The 26,609-nt window shown below is 42.7% G+C and overlaps 1 protein-coding gene across 4 annotated transcripts in view; it reads right to left on the bottom strand.

The window, feature by feature from the left end:
• LOC122933299 (synaptotagmin-2) overlaps positions 1-26,609 on the bottom strand; it is a 574,820-nt gene that overhangs the window by 528,635 nt on the left and 19,576 nt on the right. Inside the window, exon 1 of one of the 4 annotated variants that reach the window (XM_044288198.1) lies at positions 8,814-8,895. The exons of the other annotated variants lie outside the window; for them this stretch is intronic. The gene's annotated coding sequence lies outside the window, so the exon portion shown is untranslated. Of the gene's footprint in view, positions 1-8,813; positions 8,896-26,609 lie in introns of those variants that run through there. 4 annotated transcript variants of the gene reach the window in all.

A 26,609-nucleotide genomic window follows, 5' to 3' on the forward strand; every position in this document is an offset into this window, starting at 1 on the left:
GAGGGAGAGAGCCCCCAGACAGCCCCCCGCAGCCCCGTCCTTACCCTTCCCCGTCTGCGCAGTTCTGACCACTACTGAGCAGACGGGGAAGGTTCCCATGGCCTGATCAGGCGTCCTGCTGTCCATGGTGCTGAACAGATCTGTGCTGAAAGCATAGATCTGTTCAGTGTAAGTAAAATACAGTACAGAGCCCTATATAGAGTACAGTACTGTATTAGACAGACATCAGACCCACTGGATCTTCAAGAACCAAGTGGGTCTGGGTCAAAAAAAAAGTGAAAAAAAGGTAAAAATCAAAAAACACATTTATCACTGATTTAAAAATTTAAAAAATAAAATTCCCTACATATGTTTGGTATCGCCGCGTCCGTAACGACCTGATCTATAAAACGGTCATGTTACTTTACCCGAACGGTGAACGCCATAAAAATAAAAAACTATGATGAAATTGAAATTTTGTCCACCTTACTTCCCAAAAAAAGGTAATAAAAGTGATCAAAAAAGTCGCATGTACGCCAAAATTGTAACAATCAAACCGTCATCTCATCCCGCAAAAAATGAGACCCTACTTAAGATAATCGCCCAAAAACTGAAAAAACTATGGCTCTTAGACTATGGAAACACTAAAACATCATTTTTTTGGTTTCAAAAATGAAATCATTGTGTAAAACTTACATAAATAAAAAAAAAAGTATACATATTAGGTATCGCCGCGTCCGTATCGACCGGCTCTATAAAAATATCACATGACCTAACCCCTCAGGTGACCACCGTAAAAAAATAAAAATAAAAACGGTGTAAAAAAAGCCATTTTTTGTCATCTTACGTCACAAAAAGTGTAATAGCAAGCGATCAAAAAGTCATATGCACCCCAAAATAGTGCAAATCAAACCGTCATCTCATCCCGCAAAAAATGAGACCCTACTTAAGATAATCGCCCAAAAACTGAAAAAACAATGACTCTTAGACTATGGAGACACTAAAACATTTTTTTTGTTTTAAAAATGAAATCATTGTGTAAAACGTACATAAATAAAAAAAATTGTATACATATTAGGTATCGCCGCGTCCGTGACAACCTGCTCTATAAAATTACCACATGATCTAACCTGTCAGATGAATGTTGTAAATAACAAAAAAAAAAAACGCTGCCAAAAAAGCTATTTCTTGTTACCTTGCTGCACAAAAAGTGTAATATAGAGCAACCAAAAATCATATGTACCCTAAACTAGTACCAACAAAACTGCCACCCTATCCCGTAGTTTCTAAAATGGGGTCACTTTTTTGGAGTTTCTACTCTAGGGGTGCATCGGGGGGCTTCAAATGGGACATGGTGTCAATAAACCAGTCCAGCAAAATCTGCCTTCCAAAAACCGTATGGCATTCCTTTCCTTCTGCGCCCTGCCGTGTGCCCGTACAGCGGTTTACGACCACATATGGGGTGTTTCTGTAAACTACAGAATCAGGGCCATAAATAATGAGTTTTGTTTGGCTGTTAACCCTTGCTTTGTAACTGGAAAAAAAAATTAAAATGGAAAATCTGCCAAAAAAGTTAAATTTTGAAATTGTATCTCTATTTTCCATTAAATCTTGTGCAACACCTAAAGGGTTAACAAAGTTTGTAAAATCAGTTTTGAATACCTTGAGGGGTGTAGTTTCTTAGATGGGGTCACTTTTAGGGAGTTTCTCCTCTAGGGGTGCATCAGGGGGCTTCAAATGGGACATGGTGTAAATAAACCAGTCCATAAAAATCAGCCTTCCAAAAACCATCCGGCGCACCTTTCCCTCTACGCCCCGCTGTGTGGCCGTACAGTAGTTTACGGCCACATATTGGGTATTTCTGTAAACGGCAGAGTCAGGGCAATAAAGATACAGTCTTGTTTGGCTGTTAACCCTTGCTTTGTTAGTGGAAAAAATGGGTTAAAATGAAAAATTAGACAAAAAAAAATAATTCTCAAATTTCCTCCCCATTTGCCAATAACTTTTGTGCAACACCTAAAGGGTTAACAACGTATTCAAAATCAGTTTTGAATACCTTGAGGGGTGTAGTTTCTTAGATGGGGTCATTTTTGGGTGGTTTCTATTATGTAAGCCTCGCAAAGTGACTTGAGACCTGAGCTGGTCCCTAAAAATTGAGTTTTTGTAAATTTCAGAAAAATTTCAAGATTTGCTTCTAAACTTCTAAGCCTTATAACATCCCCAAAAAATAAAATATCATTCCCAAAATAATTCAAACATGAAGTAGACATATGGGGAATGTAAAGTCATCACAATTTTTGGGGGTATTACTATGTATTACAGAAGTAGAGAAACTGGAACTTTGAAATTTGCAAATTTTTCAAAATTTTTGTTAAATTAGGTTTTTTTTGGTGCAAAAAAAATAATTTTTTTGACTTCATTTTACCAGTGTCATGAAGTACAATATGTGACGAAAAAACAATCTCAGAATGGCCTGGATAAGTCAAAGCGTTTTAAAGTTATCAGCACTTAAAGTGACACTGGTCAGATTTGCAAAAAATGGCCTGGTCCTTAAGGTGAAATAAGGCTGTGTCCTTAAGGGGTTAAACCACACTGCACCACAAACAGGAATGCTACTGTAAAGGAAATCACAGAATGGGCTTAGGAATTGTCATGGACGGTGTACAGGAAACAAGACAATGCAACATGCATATATGACTCACTGGATCCAAAGCTAAGGAACCAAAAGGGAGACCCCTGCACACGACCTGGCACTTTCCCTGGCTGCTCAGCCTATGCAAAAATCCCAAAGCTGGATGGTTGCATATCCACGTACCTCGACTATATAACACCTGAACACCCTACAATAGTGAGGGGACACGACCACCGGCTCCCTACACCAGACACGGAGGGAGTCAGGGTCACCTGGGATCCAGCAAACAGAAAATGACAGATAAATGTACAGCACTTAACTTAGTAGCAGACTGGGAAATAGGATCAGCATGCACACACACTCCAGGAAGAAGTGACCAAACTAAGAACACACTGTGGCTGTTGCCGCAGGCAACAACATGGGTGGAAGCCGTCCTGGGAGACAGCCCCAAGGCTGGGACACTGCCACCACATGTACAACATACCAAACGTTGCCACGGGCAGCCAGAGAGAAAGGAAGATGTCCGTGCGCACCAAACATAAAACACAGTGCACAACAGACATACAAAAGTGCCTACACACACGCACACAACTCCAAGGGAACCGCACACATAGCTGTTGTCCGTGGCAACCGCACTTAAGGCAAACAACATCAAGCCTCAAGCTGCGGTTGAAACAACTACCCAAACCGCGGGCAACTGTATGCGGCTCCCAAGGAGTCACGGCCATAACCGTGGCCGTGACAATTAGAAGTTGGCACCTCCACATCATTGCATTCAGTTTTTATTCACGATTTGTATATAGTGTCCCAACTTTTTTGGAATCCGGTTTGTATGTTCGCATGTTTTGACCGGATATCCTTGACCCTAAAATAGGTTTCGTATCACCAGGATATGCGGAACGTGCAATGTTATTTGCCGAATATTCCGGTGGTACTTAATATTGTACCTCCTATCTATTATGGGTCCTGGGTTATCTTTGATGCTACTGGCCATACAACATGTTTAACGTTTTAGAACTAGTTTATATACTCAGCACTTCCTGATGATATTGACGACTACGTGATGCCTCAACTCTATTTCTATATGCGGTGAATCCGTTTACTACCAGCTCCATGAAGTCATAACGTGTTCCCAGCGCCTCCGGGCTAACTCATTTATTCAACAAATTTCCCCGACTGCACATTGACTTATTGCTCCTATTTATCTGTGACGACTCAATGCGCAACCGGCTCTAGAATGCCATAATATGTTCTCAGCGCCTATGGGCTAATTCATGTACTCAGCAATCCCTGGCGGTGTTCCCGACTATGCATTGTTTCAGAGCTCCTTTATTAGTCGATGGATCACTGTATAGTCGGCATCACAATGCTATATTTTGTTCTCAGCGCCTTTGGGCTAACTTATGTCCCAACAACCCCGGACGGTGGTCCTGTCTGCACACTGAAACAGTGCGCTTTTATTTATGCAATGATTTAGTGTGTAGCCGGCACCACATAACCATATATTGTTCTCAGCGCACTAGGGCTAACTTGCGTATTTTGCAATCCCTTGTGAGGTTTCGGATTTTGACGAAACTATAGGAGTACGTGATGTTTTCAGCACCTAAGATCTAACCTATGTATTCAGCGGCCCTTGGCTTATCCCTTTTCCGCAAGTTGAAACTTGGACCCCTGGGGCCTCTACTCCGAACGCCAATGTTCTTCTATCCTATTTACGATATATCTTCAATCGAACGAAATTGTTTTTTTACCTTAAGAGTGCCGGGTCCAAATTTGGCAAATGCCACTCCCTCCCTTTCTTAGGGTCCCCCAGGACCTATATGCCAACTCAGTTCTCATTTTTCTTTTACTTGTTCTCAATATGTTTTGTGATTGTTTTCGCAGGTCTCTCATTGTGTGGAGCACTGTCCATCCGAGACGGGTCGTCCCATCACCCAGGCTTCGACTTTTCCACCTACTAATTCACCTAGTTGTTAAGTACCCTAAACAATTTCATATTTTAATTGACTTTCAGGCTCGCGTGTGTCAGCACTTTGTCTCTCCTCTTAAGTCCCATGATGGCTCTTAAAATTGCCTCTTATAATGTTAAGGGTTGCAATTCGCCTTCCAAGCGAAGCCAGATTTTTGGAGTATTGAGAAAAGATAAAGTGAACATCGTTTTTCTGCAGGAAACACACTTTAAGTCTTCCCTAATCTATCCTATTCATATTACCCTAATTGGTATCACTGTGGTTCTTCTACATCTAACTCTAAAGGAGTAAGCATTGGATTTCAGGGCAAGGTACCCTTTATCCTAGACGACCAATTGTGTGACCCTGATGGCCGCTTTATAATGGTCAAAGGGAAAACAGGTCAACATCTTTATACTTTTGTGAATGTCTATGCCCCGAATAGTCGCCAGGTACCCTGGCTTAAATCATTACTACTGAAAGTGGAATCTTTTAGAGAGGGTGTTACGGTGATGGGAGGTGACTTAAATCTCGTCCTCAATCCCTTTATCGATTCCTCTTCCCGCAAATCTGCCCAATCCCAGAAGGGTATTCGCTCCCTTCTACGGGCATTAAACAAGGCTCACTTGATTGATGTCTGGCGTACTATACATCCAGATTCTAGAGACTATACCTTTTACTCGCCACTACATAAGTCGTATCAGCGGCTAAACTATCTGTTTATTTAAAAGGAACATCTCCAGCTATGCTCTAAAGCGGATATTGGATCCATTATCCTTTCAGACCATGCTCCCATATACCTTCATATGAAGCCTCCTCTTGCCCATAGACCTATTAGCCATTGGCGATTTAACGAACTGCTCGTTGGCTATTCAGATAGTAGATCTAAATTAAAACGCCTTCTAGAAGAATACTTCAACACAAATTGTACCCCTGAGGTTTCCACACAGACAATTTGGGATGCCCATAAAGCGTTTATAAGAGGCCACTGTATCAGTTTGGGGGCTCACCTCAAAAAAGAAAGACAAAAGCAGATAGACTCCCTACATGGAAAAATTTGTTCCTTGGAAAGTGCCCACAAAAGATCTCTGTTGGAATCTAACTTACAAGAATTTTCCTCATGTAGAGCCTCCCTCAAAAATCTTTTGAATGTGGCATTGGCTAAACTTTATTTGCACTCCCAATACAAAATGTTTGCTCATGGAAATAAAGCTTCCCGTTACATAATTATGTACACAAACTGAAAACCCCTGAAGGTGAATTAACTTTTGAGTCAAATAAAATTGCCTCACTATTTAGGGATTATTTTGAATCCCTTTACAACCTCAACCCTACACACTCTCTCTCGGGTAACACAGACTCTATGACGCCCTCTAAATTATACCTGGACTATCTGTCACTTCCCTTGATTTCGGAACAGGACAGAATCCGTCTAGCTTCTCCTACTCCTATGAAGAACTCTTGGAGGCTATTAAAAATTCCCCCAGAGGAAAATGCCCCGGTCCAGACGGACTCCCTACACCATATTACTTATCTTTTCATGAAGTATTGATCCCACACCTCCTACCAATTTACAATAACTCTCTACGAGGCGTGCCACTGTCTGCCGATATGACTAGAGCCCACATAACACTAATTCCCAAGGAAGGTAAGGACCATTCCCTTTGCTCCAACTATGGGCCCATTTCCCTCCTCAATATAGATTTGAAACTTTTAGCCAAGATGTTAGCAAACAGACTGGCAAAGTTACTTTCCTCACTAATTTATAGGGATCAGGTTGGTTTTGTGAAACATAGAGAGGGGAAAGACAATACAGCACAAATACTTAACATTATCCACTATGTCAAGAGAAAAGGCCTTTGACAGAGTCAACTGGTCTTTTATGTACTCAGCGCTGCGTTCTCGTAATTCCCCCCCCCCCCCCTTTATCAATGCCATAGAAGCTATGTACCTCCATGCCTCAGCCTCAGTCAGGGTTAATGATACCCTATCTGACCCCTTTATAATACGCAATGGCACTCGTCAAGGTTGCCCCCAATCCCCCCTTCTATTTGTCCTTGCTCTAGAACCTCTTCTTCAGACCATTCGGATGGACAGGGACATTCAGGGAATAGTTCTAGGGGACCAGCAGCACAAAATTGCCGCCTTTGCGCATGACCTACTCTTAATAGTGGGCAATCCCGAAACAGCTCTCCCTAAGATTTACGGCCATCTGGATCACTCTCCAACTTTAAAGTTAATCACAACAAATCATTGATAATTTGGCTGGCCTTAAAAACTCAGTTAAGACTCACCTTGAGACTTGCTCGCCTTTTAACTGGTCTTCTCCTTATCTAACCTATTTAGGGGTGAAAATAAGTACTGACCCACGTCAACTATTTAACTTAAACTATATCCCTTTCTAGAATAAGTTGACTGAGGACTTAACTTCCCTGGATGTCCCTACACTTTCGTTGTTCGGGAGGAAAAATATCCTACTTTCTCTCATCCTTCCTAAACTCAGTTATCTTCAGCAGACCCTACCAATCCCCGTTCCTTCCACATACTACTCAAAACTTAGATCTATGTTCAGATCTTTCATATGGAACAAAAAAAGGCTAGAATATCGTATAAATTGATGTCTTACCCGAGAGAGAGAGGGGGGGGGGGGTATATCCTTGCCAGACCCTGAATTATATGGTCAAGCTATCCTACTCACTAGAGTAGTAGACTGGTTATCTGCCCCTGAACATAAATCTTGGGTCCCGATGGAAGAATCCTTACTGGGTATTCCTTTTAAGGTGGCCCTCTTAGGCATTATGTCCCAGATACCTATACATTCAAACTTTACTCCTACCATGAAAGCTACCCTGCACGCATGGTACACTCTGCAAAACACCCCCTTAAACTCCCCACTACCGTCCCCTATTCTCAGTGTAGGAGATGTTTGTCATTTAGCCCCCCAAGCCTTAAGAAGCAGCCTTCCCATTGAAATTAGTAGGTCTACTTTAAGATTGGTGGACCTTTACGGCAATGGCCAATTACTCTCCATGAAGGATCTTCTGAATCTTCTGAAAGTATCTGGCTCCAGATTTGTAGGGCTTCATTTTCTACGGGCGTACATGTCTCAAAATGCCCGTCTACACACACTGTTGCGCCCCATAACTTGGTTTGAGCACATTGTCGCTCAAGATCCCTCACCCCAAAAATTGATCTCACAGTGGTATAAAAGATTGAGGACTCCTCCATTAGACCTAACAACAGCTTTTATTAGGTTGTGGGAAAAAGATTTAGGTAAATGATTATCCCCGTTTGATACCATTACTATTTTTAACTCCTCACATAAGGCCTCGAGATGTGTCAAGATCCAGGGAATAATTATAAAATTATCACAAGGTGGTATAAAACCCCTGACAAAACATGTTTGTATTCAGCTACAGCTTCTGACACATGCTGGAGATGCCTAAAGCAGAGAGGTACCTTCTTCTACATATGGTGGACGTGTCCAATATTGTCACACTCGATTTACTCCTTCAGTCCCACAGTCTACTTATCCCTAAAAAATTCACAAAAGGGCGTTACCCTCCCCCCTATTTCTAACCTGTCTCGGATGTGATGAAACGCGATACACAGTGACTCCTTGAAGCAATAGTCGGTGACTATTTTCTGTCTTAGCCATTGGAGGCCTTCTCAGTGACTTGCCTTATTGATGAAACTGTAATACTTGCAATACATTGATTGACCTGTAGTTTATACTATGTTTATGACTTATGTAGGAGTGATGGAGGCTTGTCTTCCCTCCACCACTCGGATATTGTATTTTATTGATTTGCTCAATAAAAATTGTTTAAAACAAAACAAAAAAAATAATAATTGTATTTGGCTCCTAAATTTTTCAGGTTAGGAGCCAATAGCTCCTTGAATTTTTTTTAGTCTGGAGCACTGTTATGGGGTCATTTATCAAACTGGTGTAAAGTAGAACTGGCTTAGTTGCCCATAGCAACCAATCACATTCCACCTTTCATTTTGGACAGCTCCTTTGGAAAATTAAAGATGGAATCTGGTTACTATGAGCAACTAAGCCAATTCTACTTTACACCAGTTTGATAAATGACCCTCTTAATGTTTTGCATATTTTTTGTGCTTTTGTTGCACTGAGTAGTCTTTGTTTTTAGATCAGATTTTACATATGTGTACGATGATCATAAATATATATTGGTGTTATTTTTATTATACAAGGCAGTCCCCAGGTTACATACATTTGAGTTACGTACAACTTGTACTTACGAACACTGCCTCATGGGACCGGAAGTGTACTCCCCCTTCAAGCTCTCTGCATTCTTGCACTGCAAGCCGTTGGTAAGAGACATCCAGAACTCCCCTGCCCGTTCTCTGCAACTGGGAGTTGAAAACCAAATCAGAGGCTGATACACGTGGGGCTAGCAATGTCTGTCCCACTGTCCACCATCTCCAGACAGTGATCAGCGACCCTCTGTCAGCGTCTCCAGGGGAGAGGGGAGCGAGTGGCTGTCAGGCCACACTCAGTCTGTATTTGCAGGGCAGAGGGAGGGGGCAGTGTGTGCTGTGTAAAGCAGATCAGAGCTCACTTAAAGAGCAAAAAACATTCCAGAGCAGACAATCAGACTGCTTTAGGCCTCTTTCACACGGGCATCGCGTGAGGCTGGACAAGATACGGGTGCGTTGCAGGAAAATGCGTGATTTTTCTGCGCGAGTGTAAAGCGTTTTAATGCGTTTTGCACGTGCGTGAGAAAAATCGGCATGTTTGGTACCCGAACCCAAAGTACAGAAGTTCGGGTTTGGGACCGGTGTTGTGTAGATTTTATTATTTTACCTTATAACATGGTTATAAGGGGAAATAATAGCATTCTTAATACAGAATGCTTAGTAAAATGTCCATTGAGGGGTTAAAAATAATAAACTAATTTAACTCACCCCATCCACTTGATCGAGTAGTGGATTTCCTCTTCTTTCTACTTTCTTCAGGACCTGGCTAAAGGACCTTTGATGACGTCACTGCGCTCACCACATGGTCCGTCACCATGGTAATGGACCATGTGATGAGCGCAGTGACATAACCACAGGTCGTTTTCATAAAAAAAAAAGAAAGAAGACATGCCAGGCTGAGCGTTCAAGTGGATTAAGGTGAGTTTATTAATTGTTTTATTATTTTTTAACCCCTCCATCACTATTTTACTAAGCAGTCTGTATTAAGAATGCTATTATTTTCCCCTTATAACCATGTTAGAAAAGAAAATAATAAAGATTGGGTCCCCATCCTGATCATCTCCTAGCAACCATGCATGAAAATCTCACAGCATCCACACATTGTTGCTGATGCCTGCGATTTTCACGCAGCCCAATTCACTTCTATGGGGCCTGCGTTGCATTAAAAACATGCAATATAGAGCTTGCTGCGATTTTCACGCAACACACCAGTGATGAGTGAAAATTACCGCTCATGTGCACAGCCCCATTGAAGTGAATGGGTCTGGATTCAGTGAAGGTGTAATGCATTCACCTCACGCATTGCACCAGCACGGAATTCTCGCCCGTGTGAATGGGCCTTAGGGACAAGTTTTATTAGCCTGAGCAACTGTTTAATTATTCATTAAAGGATTAAAGGAGACCACCACAGGGTTCTCTGACAACTGTACCCTGTCCTCTCAAGATGGACACGCTCGAATCTGGTGTCCATCTCTGTACATACAGTGTATTTTTACCCTGCAACAAAGCCTACAAAACAAAAATCTGATGCAAGTGCTGGTGATTAGTGTTGAGCGCGAATATTCGAATTGCAAATTTTTTTCTCGAATATCGCAATTTCGAGAATATTTAGAATATCGTTCTATATATTCGCGAATTCGAATATTCGTTTTTTTTTTATTATTATATTTTTTTCTTTCCCACTTCTCTAAAGTTGTTCTTACCTGTCCTTTGGATTCCTGGCTTCCTGGCTGCTCCAGTCAGTGGCGTTTTCAACTTACTGCTATATTCCATATTAGCTAAATTACAATCTAATCTATATGTGTATTTTACGAAATTTCGCAAATTGCGATGCGAATAATATAACACGAAATAATCGCATGAAGCTTTCAATTTAGCACTGCTATATTCCATATTCTAGCCTAATATGGAATATAGCTGTGCTAAGTTAGCACTGCTATATTCCATACTAGGCTAGAATATGGAATATAGCAGTGCTAAGTTGAAATCTTCATGCGATTATTTTGTGTTATATTACTCGCATCGCAATTTCGGCTTTTGCAAATGTTCTTAATATTGCTCTAACTTCGTCTTTTAGAATATTACGAATATTCTAAAAGACGAAGTTAGAGCAATATTACGAAATTTCGCAAAATATACATAGATTGTATTTAAGCTAATATACTGCTATAGTAATATTTTTTAATAGTGTACATATTTTACAAAACTTAAGTTCAGAAGAGGCAAAAAAAAATTTGAGGCAAAAAAAGCCTATATTAGCTAAATTACAATCTATATGTGTATTTTACGAAATTTCGTAATATTGCTCTAACTTCGTCTTTTAGAATATTCGTAATATTCTAAGAGACGAAGTTAGAGCAAATCACGAAATTTCGTAAAATACACATATTAGCCTAGCCATAGTCAATTAGCATAGGAACGTTGCCTTATACTATCAAGATAAATAATCGCAATACGCGAAAAAAATAAAAAATTCGTATATTATTCGCGATAATTGGAATAATTACGAATATTCGATTTCGACGAATATAACACGAATATTCATTCGAATATTCGCGAAATATCGCGAAATCGAATATGGCACCTCCCGCTCATCACTACTGGTGATATAGCAAAGAAATGAAAAACAATCACCTTGGAAGATAAAGTAGAAATAATAAGGTTGTACTCTACACTGTACAATATTTGAATGTTGAATTTGATGTTTAAGCATTTACATGCACAGAAAAAAATTAATATGTTAAGACATAGTCCAAGTTGCATTTGCTATGTAGAACACCATGCAATTTAGTTTTAATGAGTATGGAATGAGTTTAGAGCCACTTGAGGTTTTACTGCTTTCTGTAACCTCATTATAAAGATGCAATTTTATATCCTGTCCTTTGGCTAGTGGTTAGTGCTTAAAAAAAAAGTGCTTGATTCGACTTATGAACAAATTTGACTTATGAACAAACCGACAGTTTCTATCTAGTACGTAACCCGGGGACGTACATGAAATGTCCACTTGCATAGCCACTATTATTAATTATAGTAAAGCGACGCCCATTCTCTGTTCTTTCCGCTCTTGTAAATTTATGGGGTCATTTATCGAACTGGTGTAAAGCAGTCTTATTTCCCGGGTGTAGTGTGACATAATCGGCGCAAGCGCACTTAGGAAGGAAAAACCTATAAGTAAACACTGAGAATTGATAAGCTGTAAAAATATTGTTTTATTGAAATACATGATTAAAACATACAAGGGAGATGACAGACAAATGCATTAATGAAAAAAGTGCAGTACAATCCTGGGAGAATTTTTAGAGTACAGAGGTATAATGAAACAAGAGACCTAAACACAAGAGCCTACGGATAGGATGCTGCTATATAAAATATATATGTACATATAGATGTCCACAATCAATGAAAGTGCAGAGTGCCATTAAATATAAAGTGCCTGTGCAAACTTCAATAGTCAGTAGAAAATAGCAGCTCTCAAATGTAAATCATTGATTAAATAGGCATCTATTTTATCCAATGCGGCAAATACCATAGTGAAGTGCATGTGCAAGCCAAACTCAGATGGCCAAAAAGTATGGTAATAACCTATTCATTGAGGCTCAACAACAAAGGTGTATTACAAATAGGTGAAAAAAGGTCACATACCGTGTCTCGGAGATATTGTGAAATCAAAGGATTCCACTAATGCGGACGAACTGAAACCGATTGCGAGACATTTTAGGAACTTTCATGATAGCGACCCCTCACTTTTGAAGGTCTGTGGGATAGACCACATAGACCTCAGGATGCGTGGTGGTAACCTAATGAAACGCCTGGCCCAATTAGAGACAAAATGGATATGGACCCTGGACACCACACAACCAAAAGGCCTCAAGGATGCCCTGTCTTATGCCCCCTTCCTACAGTGAACATGTAGATACATTTTTAATTCATAGAAAATAATTATTTTATATTCTTGTCCTTTTTTACCAGTTTTCATGTTCATGCATTTTTTTCCTACTAGAGATTTAGTACTAACGCTGTCTTTTTGCATATAGGTTAACATATTTGCTTTCACTCCTCAATAAGGACCTCGGGTATATTTCGCCGGACCATCTACGTCATCAAAATCAAGAATTGAATATGGAAATGTCACACTTTTTTCCCCTTTCCCTCCACTCCCTCCCCCCCTTCCCTTCATCCCCCTTTTCTTCTTTTTCACAATTTTTGGTTTCACTTTTTTATTCATAGTTCACTTATTATTATTTTAGCACTTTCAGACTTATTAATTAATTTTATCCTTATATGGAAACATAATACATTATTTTTGCTTATGTCACTCATGTATATATTTTATGATCAACTTACTTTCACTTTATTGTGTTTATTCACCTTCGGTTCACTTGTGTATTAATTCACATTGTATATATTTTATTCCTCTATGGATAACATTTCCACTATTTGAATTATATTATTCATCTGATCGCGATTCGCGATCATGTGACCCTCTCACCTTATACTCCATCTCCCGGCCATTGTGCTGGTGCGGAACATGTGATCGCGACTTGCGATCATGTGATTCATCCCCCTGACTTCGCCAGCCGCGTGACAGGCCATCACGTGACCGCCGAAAATCTCGCGAGACTATGACGTCACCGAAGGTCCTTGATCAGTATGTGCAGCTGTACCTATGTGATTGGCCACCACACGGTCCACCTGCGCCTCCACCCTTTAGAAGGACGGTGATAGGACAGTGTATTTAATTGACATCATATGTTTGCATTTTATATTTGATTGGTATGCCCCGATTGGAGGAGCACCCATTTAAATATAGTCTCTCTAGTAGGAAGACCGTACCCCCAGAGGAAGGTTTCAATCGAAATGTGCGTTGCGGTGTGCAGTCTTCCGGTAGATCTGTTACTCAAAAAAAACGTGACCTTTTTCCACCTATTTGTAATACACCTTTGTTGTTGAGCCTCAATGAATATGTTTTTACTATACTTTTTGGCCATCTGAGTTTGGCTTGCACATGCACTTTACTATGGTATTTGCCGCATTGGATTAAATAGAGAGCTGCTATTTTCTACTGACTATATTGAAGTTTGCACAGGCACTTTATATTTAATGGCACTCTGCACTTTCATTGATTGTGGACATCTATATGTACACATATATTTTATATAGCAGCATCCTATCCGTAGGCTCTTGTTTTTAGGTCTCTTGTTTCATTATACCTCTGTACTCTAAAAATTTTCCCAGGATTGTACTGCACTTTTTTCATTAATGCATTTGTCTGTCATCTCCCTTGTATGTTTTAATCATGTATTTCAATAAAACAATATTTTTACAGCTTATCATTTTTACAGTCTCTCCCCTCCTCCTCCTACTCTGTTCTCATTGGTTGTCAGCGGCAGCCGCACACAGTGGGGAGGGAGCGACTCCCTCCTTCTCCACTGTGCCAGCTCAGGAGAACATGGTGCGTGTCGAGAGGCGATATAGGCGATATGCACAAAATTCATATCGTGGCACAAATTTATATCGCATATCGCCCACCCCTAGTATACCCCCACAAAAAATGGCAATGTCTCATCATGTGGCATCTATTACAGCTTGACAATGATGTCTCATGCTGTTCAAGTCAACTTATTGTCTGCTGAGGCATGACTCTTCTTAAAGGATGTCCCTCAGGCCATTGAGGTTTTGGGGTACAGAGTTACGAGCCTTACATGGTCACTCAGCTGATACCATAGGTTTTCAATGGGATTCGGGTCTGGAAAAAGTGCAGGCCACTCCATTTGAGGTAGTCTCCAGCAGCTGTTCCCTAATGATGTTACCTCAATTAGCTGGCACATTGTCGTCCATGAAGATTAAATTAGGTCTGTGTTTTTCATGCAGAGGCAGAATTACTTGATTAATGATGTTATTCAAGTATTATGGGCTTGTCACTGTAGTGTAGGGCATTTCTGTATTGACTAGACCCTGCTGCCCACACTGTAACACCACCACCAAAAGCTTGTCTGGTGACAACAGTGGCTGATGCATAGTGCTTTCGTCTCCAACATCGTTGACGGCCATAATTTCTGCCTAGCGTGAATCGACTTTCATCAGTCAACAACACTGAGGCCAATGGTCTCTTGTCCAGCGTAGATGCTTACTGGCCCATACGAGGCGATGATGTCTGTGCCTCGTGGTGTGGTCATGTGACATTTGGATGCCTGTCATCTCCCTTAAATGTGCCTGAGTTGTGTGGCATTTATCACCCGGTTCACCAGGGCATTGTTCTGCAAAAATTACTGAAACGCTGAACAGTTGTGCACGTGCATTCAAAAGTTTAGAGAAGGTCACATTAAGTTCACCTGTAAAGGTTAGAGTGCATCCTGAATTTCACCCACAAGCAAAATACAAACTTTTTTTGTGAGTAGTCTTTCATCATTATTTTCTATACATATGTCTACAGAGCTATGTGAGGGCTCATTTTCTGCTGGGAGATTTGTATTTTTCATTGATACGTTCGGGATGTGCATGACTTTTTGATCACTTTTCCTTAGAGGACAATATTTTTGGGGGCCAAAGTTCAAATCTAAGGCAAATATTAGCATATGTTTGCACCAATATAAAAATAGAAAATAAAAGTAAATAATATAATTTAATAGATACTTTTAATCGGCATTACCATAGCAAAATAATGAACACAAAACACACATTCAAGTTCCACACTTGCTTTTTCAGCTTGCTTATAAAGCTGTTTATTTCCAATCAGCTGCAGTGCAGTCCTCGGGCTACTCCACTGTATTCAAAAGGATAAGATAAGTGGACAAGACAAAAGCATTTGGATATCAAGGTCTACATGCTTTAGCTATGAATCATTTGTAATGAAGCTAGCTCGTTGCAGCCACACCATGCTGAATTTGTGGTGGAGAGAGTAAGAACTAAGGGTGCTCCATAAAATGCACTGGATAGATGGGCTGATGGCAGCAAGCGCATCTGTGTTCAAAAACTTAAATATATTTGTTACCAAGCAATTCTTGGTATGCTGAATGAAAGGCTGCAGAGAAGGGGGTACATACCAGCAGTACAGTTGGTTTACAGTTTGGTGCACTCTCATCCTCTCACTCTTCACCGAGGCTTAGTTCATATCATCGTTTAAAGAGGACCTTTCATGTTTTTTTTTTTTAGCTTAATAAATACCTTTCCTTGCGAGGTACCCGCGCTGATGCTGCCAGCCTGCCTGTTTTTTTTTCAAATATCCCTCCACAATGCTGTGCCCCGTGCAGTTTTCCAACTCAGTATGTTAATCCTGAGCATCGGTACAGGGAGGCGGAGGAGCATGGGTTTTAAAATGGGCATCTCCTTCTCCCTGAGTGTCACAGCCAGGGAGAAGGTGAGGTTTTTTTTTTCCCTGTATTGTGATGCTCTACGCTGTGACTGGATCGCAGCACAGCAAGAAAGAATGAGACGACCACTGAGAAACCCTGGCGTCTCCTCCTCCCTGTACCGATGCTCAGGATTAACATACTGAGCGGGAAAGCGTTAGAGGGATATTTGAAAAAAAACAGGCAGGATGGCAGCATCAGGGGTGTTACCCCGCAAGGAAAGGTATTGAATTAAACTAAAAAAAAAACACGAAAGGTCCTCTTTAACAAAGTAACAGATTGCAAGGCTAAAAAAAGTCATATGTCTGTCCAGTTCAGCCTGCTATCCTGCAAACTGACATTGTGCATTGTCCTGTCTGGAATAATTATGTTAACCATTGTACCATAATTATATCACAGGCAGACGGGAGGACGTTATGTGGGTTGTAACCTTTGTGTTATTGGTTAATGTATGTTTGTTGTGGGTGTCACCCTTGCATGGGAGCAGGGGATAAAAGAAATTGTATTTTTGAATGTAGTGTGCTTCCAGGAAAGTCTTGTTCCAGTATCCAGCTTTGGCTCATATGTGGAATTATTCAGCGCTAACAGAGATTTCTTATTTGGCGAATGGGGGATTCTTCAACTAATTGGAATTAAGGAATTACAAGGCGGTGAGATACAGTAATACCGTCACAACTGGTGGCAGCAGTGGGATTTTCCTTTTTTTCCCTAAACGAAGAATCCAAAGGAAGCGGGGGTACAGCGAATGGAAAGCTGGTACACACAGCTCAAGCGCAGAACATTAAATAAACTATTGGAAGTTCGTGGGAAAAGTGCAGGCGGCAAGGCTAAGCGGGTCATTATAGCCGAATTGATGGAGCTAGACCGAGGCATCTTGGCTGAGGCAGTAACGATCGGTCAGGAAACCGAAATACCGGCCGTTCGGGAGATGGATATACCAACGGTTCGGGAAACTGAATCTCACATGAACTGGGAGATGCGAGAGAGACTGGTTTGGACCGAACCCAACGCCGGAGATCATCATGCAGGTTATGAAAATCATAGCGGAAGAAAATACGCAGAATGCACAGATGGAGCTACAATGAAAATTGGCAGAGACACAGCAAGCAGCCGTAAGTTCCCCAAGTGGAACCAGCAGCACTGGGGACTCCAGAAAGGTTCCCTTCAGTGCATTTAAAGCATTTGACGAAAAGGACTGTGAAATTGATGGGTACCTGGCAGACTTTGAACGCCAGTGTATCCTACATCGAGTACCAGCAGAAGACTGGGTTTCCATACTCGCAGGGATGCTATCTGGCAAAGCAGCAGATGCCTTCCGAGCGGTATCCTGGGAGGACGTTCACAGCTATGGCCAGATTTAGGAAGCACTCCTCGCCCGGTATGCAATACCGGTGAAAATTCTGGAATTTACGGAAGCTGGAAAAGGACTCTTACGCAGAATGGGCCTGTCGCCTGCAACAATCAGCTACCCATTGGATCACCAGCTGCAAAGCTACAACCCTGGATGACGTCCTGCAGTTGGAACTACTGGAGTAGTTTTACGACCACATCCAAGCAGAGGTGAAAGAGTGGGTAAGAGACCGCAAGCCCCTTTCCCTACTACAGGCTGCCAAATTGGCAGACGAGTATGCAGATACTCGGAAAAATACAGCACCTACTCCAAGAACCCAACCTCCACGTCCCACAGTACCCACAGCTTCAGCGGCCCCCAGGTACCAACAGCCCAGCAGGCCGGTGACAGCTACACCTCGCTATTCCCGGCCACCCAACAACTACATCACTTGTCATCAGTGTCGCCAAGTGGGGCTTATGCAGAAAAACTGTCCATTGGAGCCCCCCAGAACCAGCTGGACCCGACGCGGTTTCCCTCAACCCCAGGCGGCCGTTCACTGTGTGGATTACCAAGTACCCTCTGTGTGGGATGCCAAAGAATTAAGCCGGGAAGAACCCCTGGGTAACTTGTATGAAGCCCTTAGTGTTCAATCCACCATCACTGACAACCGCAAACATCATTGTCAGCTGGTGACGATTAATGGGAAAACTGCCCGCGGACTACGAGACAGTGGCGCTACCATAACCCTGGTACAAAGGCACCTCATTGACAACAAAGAGAGACCGGGGAAATCGATTGCTGTGCGAGTGGCAGGGGGGCAGTGTACCAGATTCCTACCGCTCAGGTACATCTGGACTGGGGTGCCGGAGCAGGCAAGGTACAGGTTGGGGTAATGAAAGAGTTGCCCGCCGAGGTAGTGTTGGGCAATGATATTGGCCCCTTTGACTTCTGCTTTTGCAGCCACTTCTCCGCAAGAAGTACAAGCCATTCCAACCCAAGCCCAAAGTCGTGCTACCGAGAGCCACCCATAACCAACCGAGACCCAGGTAAGCCAACTGACTGTAACCCCCCTTCCCTGAGATACTCCAGAGGATTTTGGGAAGGAAGTGGGGGGGTGGGGGATTTTGGGAAGGAAGTGGGGGGGATCCCACTCGGGGGGGATCCCACCCTCAGCCATTACAGGGAAAAAGCTAAGAGAGGGCACGGGGGGTTAGAAAAGGAGCAGCTAGTATTGGAGGAAGGTCGCTTGTATCGTTTTACTGAGACTCGGGTCAATGCACCCGGGCCCCAGTAAAAGAGCCAGCTGAAAATACCGAGCAAATACCGGCAAGAGCTATTGCGAGTAGCGCATGATGTCCCGTTAGCTGGGCATTTAGGAAGACGCAAGACATTACACCGGATAACCCAGAACTTATTTTGGCCTGGGGTATCCGACGTCGTCCGGGCGTACTGTCAAATCTGTGAAGTATGCCAACGGGTAGGTAAGAGAGGGGATCACCCGAAGGCTAAAATGATTCCCCTTCCTATAATAGAGGAGCCCTTTGCGAGAGTTGCAATGAACATTGTAGGACCCCTAGCGAAGCCTAGTCACTCCGGTAAGCACTATATACTTACCGTAGTAGACTACGCCACCCGTTATCCGGAGGCAGTAGCCCTCCCAAATATTCAGGCCGAGACAGTGGCGGATGCCCTGGTCAAGATATTCTCTCAGGTGGGATTTCCCAAAGAGATTCTATCAGACCAGGGCACACAGTTCACTGCCGAGGTCACCCAACAACTATGGAAGTTGTGTGGGGTTAACTTGATAACCAGCTCCCCGTACCACCCCCAGACCAATGGGCTCTGTGAGCGTTTCAACGGAACGTTGAAACAGATGTTGAAAGCGTTCATAGGAGCCTATAGGGACTGGGAGCGATTCCTGCCGCACTTACTATTCGCCTACCGGGAGGTGCCGCAGGAATCCACCGGGTTTTCCCCCTTTAAACTATTATACGGGAGGCGGCTGAGGGGGCCACTAGATATCATTAAGGATCACTGGGAAGGTCACACAGAAATACAGGGAGTGCAGAATTATTAGGCAAGTTGTATTTTTGAGGATTAATTTTATTATTGAACAACAACCATGTTCTCAATGAACCCAAACAACTCATTAATATCAAAGCTGAATATTTTTGGAAGTAGTTTTTAGTTTGTTTTTAGTTTTAGCTATTTTAGGGGGATATCTGTGTGTGCAGGTGACTATTACTGTGCATAATTATTAGGCAACTTAACAAAAAACAAATATATACCCATTTCAATTATTTATTTTTACCAGTGAAACCAATATAACATCTCAACATTCACAAATATACATTTCTGACATTCAAAAACAAAACAAAAACAAATCAGTGAACAATATAGCCACCTTTCTTTGCAAGGACACTCAAAAGCCTGCCATCCATGGATTCTGTCAGTGTTTTGATCTGTTCACCATCAACATTGCGTGCAGCAGCAACCACAGCCTCCCAGACACTGTTCAGAGAGGTGTACTGTTTTCTCTCCTTGTAAATCTCACATTTGATGATGGACCACAGGTTCTCAATGGGGTACAGATCAGGTGAACAAGGAGGCCATGTCATTAGATTTTCTTCTTTTATACCCTTTCTTGCTAGCCACGTTGTAGAGTACTTGGACGCGTGTGATGGAGCATTGTCCTGCATGAAAATCATGTTTTTCTTACCTTGCAGACTTCTTCCTGTACCACTGCTTGAAGAAGGTGTCTTCCAGAAACTGGCAGTAGGACTGGGAGTTGAGCTTGACTCCATCCTCAACCCGAAAAGGCCCCACAAGCTCATCTTTGATGATACCAGCCCAAACCAGTACTCCACCTCCACCTTGCTGGTGTCTGAGTCGGACTGGAGCTCTCTGCCCTTTACCAATCCAGCCGCGGGCCCATCCATCTGGCCCATCAAGACTCACTCTCATTTCATCAGTCCATAAAACCTTAGAAAAATCAGTCTTGAGATATTTCTTGGCCCAGTCTTGACGTTTCAGCTTGTGTGTTTTGTTCGGTGGTGGTCGTCTTTCAGCCTTTCTTACCTTGGCCATGTCTCTGAGTATTGCACACCTTGTGCTTTTGGGCACTCCAGTGATGTTGCAGCTCTGAAATATGGCCAAACTGTTGGCAAGTGGCATCTTGGCAGCTGCACGCTTGACTTTTCTCATGGGCAGTTATTTTGCGCCTTGGTTTTTCCACACACTTCTTGCGACCCTGTTGACTATTTTGAATGAAACGCTTGATTGTTCGATGATCACGCCTCAGAAGCTTTGACATTTTAAGAGTGCTGCATCCCTCTGCAAGATATCTCACTATTTTTGACTTTTCTGAGCCTGTCAAGTCCTTCTTTTGACCCATTTTGCCAAAGGAAAGGAAGTTGCCTAATAATTATGCACACCTGATATAGGGTGTTGATGTCATTAGACCACACCCCTTCTCATTACAGAGATGCACATCACCTAATATGCTTAATTGGTAGTAGGCTTTCGAGCCTATACAGCTTGGAGTAAGACAACATGCATAAAGAGGATGATGTGGTCAAAATACTCATTTGCCTAATAATTCTGCACTCCCTGTAGAAGAGACCCCGATTGTACCATATGTGTTGGAGCTGCGGGACCGCATGGAGGAGTTGACTCAGGCTGTCCAGAACAACCTCTGAACGGCCCAACGGCGCCAGAAAGTATGGTATGACAGGAAGGCCAGGTACTGAAGCTTTCAAGTAGAACAGAGGGTGATGGTACTGAGACCCGTCCGTACCGACAAGCTTCAGGCTGCCTGGCAGGGACCTTATAAGGTTATAGGACAGGTATGTGATACAACCTTTACGGTAGCTAGATGTGAGAATGAGGAGGTGAAACTGACGTTTCACATCAACATGCTCAAAGCATATCAGGAAAGAACGGAAGAGGTAACTGCTATCTGCGCCCCTGCCGGCGAGGACACAGAGGCACTACCATTACCCGACATGTTAGGGGGTACTCGAAAAACAAGAACAATAGAGTTAGTCCGGTTAGGGGAACAACTAGCACCCCAGGAGAAAACTCATTGCAGTCCGCTTACTCGAGTCCAAAAGAGCCACATTCTCCTAAGAACCCGGGTACACTCCACTGACTGTCCACAAAGTGGAAACTCCAGAGCAGACGCCACTAAGGCAACCCCCTTACCGCATCCCTGAAGTTGTCAGAGATGGGATGCAGAAAGAAATAGAAGAAATGCTCCGGCTAGGGGTAATAGAGCACTCAGAAAGTCCTTGGGCCTCCCCTGTAGTTCTAGTACCGAAGCGGGATGGTACAACCCGCTTCTGTGTAGAGTACAGGCGACTCAATGACAAGACTGTCACAGACGCTTATTCCATGCCTCGGATGGACGAATTACTGGTCCGCATATCCACGGGGAAGTATCTGACCACGATTGATCTATGTGAAGGATACTGGCAGATTCCTCTTGCGGAGGATGCGATCTCCAAATCCGCTTTTATCACCCCGTTCGGCTTATACCAATTCCGGGTTATGCCGTTCGGGATGAATAACGCCCCGGACACATTCCAGCGCATGGTGGATCGCCTATTAGAGGGTCTCCAGGATTATGCATGTGCCTACCTGGATGATATCGCCATCCATAGCGATACCTGGGAGGCACACCTGTGGTCTCCCCGGAGTGTGAGGTGGCTTTCCAAGCTTTGAAAAATGCTCTAATTAATGCTCCTGTGTTGGCTGCCCCAGATCCTAACAAAAGGTTTATGGTTCACACAGATGCCTAAAGGTTTGGACTGAGTCGGAAATTGTTGCCAAGAGAAGTCAGTTATGCGGCCATTGAGAAAGAGTGCCTGGCGTTGGTCTGGGCCCTCAAAAAACTCACCCCCCATCTTTATGGCTGTGCCTTTACTCTCATGACTGACCACAACCCCTTGGTCTGGCTCAATCGGGTCTCTGGAGACAATGCTCGTTTATTACGGTGCAGCCTGGCCCTCCAACCCTATGATTTCACCATCCAATGACGTCAGAGCGCCCCATGCGCATGGATGACGTGCCATGCGATCACGTCATCCATGCGCGTGGGGCGCCCTGACGTCACTCTGGAGCACCCCGGGAGCCGCACGGACGGTAAGTATACTGCTGCCCCCTACACTTTACCATGGCTGCCAGGACTTTAGCGTCCCGGCAGCGATGGTAACCATTCAGAAAAAGCTAAACGTCGGATGCGGCAATGCGCCGAAACGACGTTTAGCTTAAGGCCGGATCCGGATTAATGCCTTTCAATGGGCATTAATTCCGGATCCGGCCTTGCGGCAAGTCTTCAGGATTTTTGGCCGGAGCAAAAAGCGCAGCATGCTGCGGTATTTTCTCCGGCCAAAAAACGTTCCAGTCCGGAACTGAAGACATCCTGATGCATCCTGAACGGATTTCTCTCCATTCAGAATGCATTAGGATAAAACTGATCAGGATTCTTCCGGCATAGAGCACCGACGACGGAACTCTATGCAGGAAGTAGAGAACGCAAGTGTGAAAGAGCCCTTACTATCTGACTGAGCCTGAAGCACTGCCAGCCCCTACTAGACCAGGAAAGGTCTAACCATGTCTGCCGGAGCAGGGAGAAAAAGGGGGGCCATTGTGAAGGATGCCCTTCGATGGTTGTCCGCATGTTTTCCTCTCCCTTCTTAAAGGAGACTTTTACTAACTTTTGAACCCTGGTCAAATTCGTGCCAGGTTGGAATAAGTTACATGTCTATGTGTATTGTAAAGGGTGGGACATTGTATATTTGAGTAAGTGATGTCTGTCTCCAGGACAGAGGACATTGTGTATTGTCCTGCCTGGGATAATTATGTTAACCATTGTACCATAATTATATCACAGGCAGACGGGAGGATGTTATGTGGGTTATAACCTTTGTGTTATTGGTTAATGTATGTTTGTTGTGGGTGTCTCCCTTGCATGGGAGCAGGGGATAAAAGAAATTGTATTTTTGAATGTAGTGTGCTTCTAGTAAAGTCTTGTTCCAGTATCCAGCTTTGGCTCATATGTGGAATTATTCAGCTCTACCAACGATTTCTTATTTGGCGAATGGGGGGATTCTTCAACTAATTGGAATTAAGGAATTACAAGGCGGTGAGATACAGTGATACCGTCACATAATCTATCTCATATCTATCTATCTTCTATCTAATATCTATCATCAATCTATCCATCCTGTATCTATCTATCTATCTCTTATCTATCTTATATCTAATATCTATCCCTTATCTATCTCGTATCTATCTCGTATCTATCTATGTATCTATGACCTATCTATCTATCTATATTCTACCTTGAGAAAATGAGGAAGCAGCACACTGTATGAACGAGGGGTGCACGTCCGGCCAATGTGGACCAGCACCTAGGTCCAATTTCGCCCTCTCCGATAAGAAAACAAAGGCGGTGTATTAAATTCTGCAATCTGAGGGAAACTATTCCCTATCAACCTCCAATGCCTCCGGATGTTGGAGGTTGATAGGGAATAGTTTCTCTCAGATTGCAGCATTTAATACACCCCCTTTGTTTTCTTATCGGAGAGGGCGAAATTTGGGTGATAGACTGGTAAAAGCGGATGTGGGTAGTGCCAGGACAAGTGTGAGAGCAATGTGCGGCTCCACTCACACTGGTTGTTACCCTTGCTATCATTGCATAAATTGTAAACTTATGATGAAAGGAGATACATTTTTCAATCCGGCCACTAATGGAATGATTAAAATCACTAAATTCCTGACTTGTGACTCATCCTACGTGGTCTACCAACTGGCCTGTCCCTGCGGGAAGTGGTATGTTTGGGAGACCACGTGGGATGTGAAGACACGGCTGAATCAACATCACTATTGCATTAGGAAGGATAAAATGGATTTGCCCGTGTCTATTTTAAAGAGGCAGGACACACACAGAATGATTTGAGATTTCGCATTTTGGAGCAGATAGAATTAGGGAGACGGGGGGGGAGATAGCTCTCCTCAAAAAGCGTGAATTGTATTGGATATATACTTTGAAAACTTTAAGACCCAATGGGTTAAATGTGGATTTTAGGGTGGATTAATGCTGTCTCACTCCGTCGATAGCTTGATCCGTATTCCCTACTGTAGGTTGAATGCACATGTATATACATTAATACATTTAATTAAGTGTAACTTTATACGAGAGTTTTGTTAAAACTTTCTCTCTTTTTGTTTTTAGATTCAAAACATTCTCATTGTCATGACTGAGGTGCTGTACGATGTGAAGTACATTGCGGTTCCAGTTGGCTAGTTCCAGTATGCTATGTTCACTTTATCCGCATACAGGATGTCTGGACTACTGTTGCAACATTAATGCGGAATTTGGTCCACACTGTGTTAGGCGCCTACCCATACAGTCTATATATTTATGTATTTATTTTTATCATTTTTTTCAAGGAACTTGGATTATGAATGCTATCACTATATACTGTTCTGGCTTGGATATCTAAATGCATGGGTGGGAGAGTAATGCACCCTTATGGGGGATGGGTGGCGGTTGGCGGGGATAACCTGGCGACGCCAATTTCCTCCTAAGTGTACATTGATGGATCATTAACATGACCTGTCACTGTTGGGTAAACACCCTTTCTCTACCGTTTGTATTGTTTCCTTATAGCCACTATAATGGGTTGATAAGACCCTGAATCCAGCGATCATATATGCTTTGTCATGTAGATCGTTGGTTGACAGTGTCCTAGACCCTGATATTAATATAAGATTCTTTTAAAAAAATTATATCGGTAGAATCCTGTTCCATATATCTGTTGCTATCTATTTACATGACTACGATTACGTAGTGACTGTTGGGCGGCTCCTGCTACCGTCTGGACATGCGTATATCACTTGCGGGCCGTTTCAGCCATCTTGGCTGTGGTTGCCATTCAGTCTCTAGACGCCGGAGGAATCGCGAGACTTGTCGGTTAGTGAATGGGAACGCCACGGAGCACGCAATCTATGTTGTATACAGTTACCCAGCTGACAGTGAGTTTTTAATTCATGTTATTAGGGTAATCACCTGCACTCATTAAGATTTTTCTCACATAATGTAAAGGATGCTGCATCAATGATTTATTATTTATATGCACTGTACTTGCCAGATTGTGGCGGTTTTTTATATGTATTTATGCAACCATATGTACCACTATATTTATGAATTTTGATTGTATTTTATCTAATTGATGTTAATTTATTGTGGATCAATGTCCCTATATAAAGCATGTTTGTAGCACATGTGCACTAGGCTTGATAAAGACAGCAACAAGCTGTTGAAACGTCGCTTGACTTTGGGTCAAATAAACTACACGCTTTCTTTGTTTATCTATATTCTATCTATATCTCATATGTATCTATCTAATATCTATCCCATATCTTTCTATCTATCTAATATCTATCTCCTATTATCTATCTAGCTATCTATCTACTATCTACCGTATTTTTCGCCCTACAAGATGCACCTAGGTTTTAGAGGGGGACAATAAGTTTTTTTTTTTTTATGACACCTCAGCTCAGACCCACAATCAGACCTCAGCTCAGACCCCCAATGTGAATGACCCCCACTCTGCCCTCAGATAAGAGCCCCATGCCTCTCATCAGCCCCCATTTGCCTCTTATCAGCCCCCATTTGCCTCATATCAGCCCCCATATGCCTTAAATCAGCCCCCAGAACCCTCTCTTCAGCCCCCAGAAGTGTCCATCAGCCTCATATGAAATAAAATAAATAATCAGCGAATGCTGTACAATGTGTACATCGGAGCCAATTTTAAAAACTATTTTTTTGGAGTGAATAAGATCTCCTATCACAATTATAACAAGGGCTGGGGAAAGGGGCCACACTTGTCATGTTCTATTTTTGATTTTGTGGTGGGTTGATAAAATAGAGAGAATGTTGCATCTATGAAGGGTTGTGGGATGACAATTTTTTTAAGGGTAGCTAATATAAAGAGCCAACTGACCCTATTGAATGCCTTCTTGGCGTTCATGCCAAAATTGGCTATTCAGATTTTGGTCGAACCTAGCATGTTCAATCTATCTAATAACCCTTGAGATGTTGTCCTTTTCCTACCTACCCATCACCAACCTGTTTG

This window comes from Bufo gargarizans, chromosome 3, assembly GCF_014858855.1.
Source record: "Bufo gargarizans isolate SCDJY-AF-19 chromosome 3, ASM1485885v1, whole genome shotgun sequence".
Taxonomy (NCBI): Eukaryota; Metazoa; Chordata; class Amphibia; order Anura; family Bufonidae; genus Bufo; species Bufo gargarizans.